Source organism: Cinclus cinclus, chromosome 6 (assembly GCF_963662255.1).
Source record: "Cinclus cinclus chromosome 6, bCinCin1.1, whole genome shotgun sequence".
Lineage (NCBI taxonomy): Eukaryota > Metazoa > Chordata > Aves > Passeriformes > Cinclidae > Cinclus > Cinclus cinclus.
In genome coordinates this window covers 57,006,101-57,008,581 of record NC_085051.1, presented here as the reverse complement: position 1 = coordinate 57,008,581, position 2,481 = coordinate 57,006,101, and positions in this window count along the sequence as shown.

Here is a 2,481-nt window from a genome sequence, read left to right as displayed (position 1 = left end):
AGTGGGGACTCAACAATTCACTGCCATATTTTTTCTTTAAAAATCTCCTCCACCACTATGCAACTATTCATTTAGGCAGGACTGATTTTGTATAGAAGGAGTGCCAGAACATTAACACAACTTGTAAATAATAGAGGGCTCTGCTGGGTGGTGAACTAGGTCCTGTCTCACCATGCTGCAGCCCTCTCACAACAGCTAACCCTGGGCTCAGGCATCCAGCACTAGGAGTGCAAATTGAGAAATGCAGCTGGTGACTTTTTGCTTCATTTTTATTTATCTCCTCCTCTTAGAAGTCTCCAGGCCAGCTAAAATTCCACAGCAAAGCCCCCTGCAGACACCAAAGTAGTTGGTGGAGTCGGAGAATTTCGGAGAACCAGAATGATCCTCATGGTTCATATTTATTTCTGGTTTGGGAAGTGTCACTGCCTCTCTACAGCATCTCTTAAAGGTCACCTGTGGAACTTTTCAGAATTTTGAGAGCCCTCAGATTTCTTCAGTTCATCTGGTGACAAAAAGATGGGATGGCAGAGTGCTGTGCCCAGGAAGGCTTGGAAGGACAGTGTGACCTGGACTTGGGTGTGCCAGCTGCTGCTGGGTCAGGAGAGTGTCCATGGGCACTGAGCTGGCTCTCCCACATCCTTTCATTCCATGAGCTGAGTGGGGTCTCTGCCCTGCTCTTAACCTCAGCACAGGCTCTTGCCTCTTCCCTGGCACAGGATGTACAGTACAGCAGCTGAACAGCCTCAGGACTGGTGTTTTAGTTCCTCTTTACCTAAAACTACCCCTTCCAAGGGCTCTGACCATGCAGGTTACTGTTTTGGAGGAGCACACAGAAATTCGGGTTTTGCAGCAGGTTCTAAATTCAATTATTGCTTTGAAGTCATTACAGCAATCATCACCAAAAGAACATGGACTCAGATGCACTTCCCTGCTTTCTTCATTTTTGGGTGCTCTTTGGGATCAAGGTAGAGTTCTTGCAGGTCTGGCTCTTTCTCATTCTCATTGTGTCTTGTCTCCAGACCTGGGAGCCTTTCCAGCTCCTCTCTTGCATGGTTTCTTTATCTCAGCTGGTCCTGAAATCAACATCCTTCAGGATAAAAGCACCTCCTGTTTCCTGCACGTGGTGTCTTTCCCAGAACCTACAGTCCCTTGGTTTCTTCACTTGCAATTATCTGCCACTGTTTTCTGCTATTCCCTCTCTTGTCAGGTGGCCTCTAGCAGCCTCCAAAGTTATCCAAGTCCCCACCTGATGATCAGCAGCTGAGTCTTCTTCCCTCCCAGTCCCTGAGTTGTTCATCATTCTTAAGAAGTGAGGTAGCAGCTTTCTCCTTATCCATGGCTGTTGCAGTGGAATAGGCTTTTGGCAGCATTTAGTGACTGCTTGCTTTATTAGCCCTGTGAAAAGGCACTAAAGTTTCTCTCATCGCCTCCTGTGGATTCTGGGACACTCTAAGCCTAAGGGAGCCAAGAAAGAAAAAGATTCGCTGCTCAGAGTAGGTTTTGTAGCCTCTCAGACGTGCAGAGAGAGTCCCAGAGAGCCAGCAGAATTCACAAGCTCTGTGTGGAGAGATTGCCCAACTTGTCACTTAACATGAAATTTTACAGTCTTTCCCTAGGAACGTATATTACTTTAACAAAATAAAAAAGACTTTCCCCTTATCAAGCATTATTCTTTTACATTTACAGTTTGCCTGACATACAGGAGTAATATTCCATGGTTTGCTACAACTTGTAAGTTTATAACCCTTCTGTGGCAGATCAGACTAAACATAATTCATTCACAGCTACTTAGTGTTCTGGGAAATAAACCCCTGAACTTAAATAACTATAGTGTGACCTCTGTAAAATATTATTTATGGGTTAAGAACTGTTATTATGTACATATCAAGATACGCCAAAGGTTATAAAACAAACACTAGTCAGCAAACTGCACTGTTTACTGGCCAAATCACTCGTGGCTTACTTTCTGGTTATAGTCCTTCAAATTCTGTAAATGGAGAAAAAAATATGACTTGGCTGCCTGGGTAATTAGAATGAAGTTGAAGCTATTGACCACTAAGGATTTGATAACAAATAATTCTCTCTCATAAACAGAATGCCAAAATATAACCAAGCAATCCAATGGAAACACATGGTGTTTTCCATTAAAAGAGCATTGATTGCCACAAGGGTGCAGCCACTGTCCCAGTCAGCAGGGAAATGACAGCCCTGCCCTTCATCCACTAGTCATTTTGTAAATCACTCAGGAGAAAGCTCCAGGCACATATATAATGCCTCCAGAAGGGAATTTCAGGTTCTGGTTTTGATATCTGCCATCCCACAGGGGCTTGGGGAGCACGTGAGGGCGTATTCATTGCTCTGCTTGTTCGTGTGTAATTTACCTTTGTCAGAGCACATCTTGTGCACAAGGCTCCTGAAATGTTTTACAGGCAGGGCTGTGCAGACACATAGATCAGAAATGTTCATATCAGTCAAAACCAC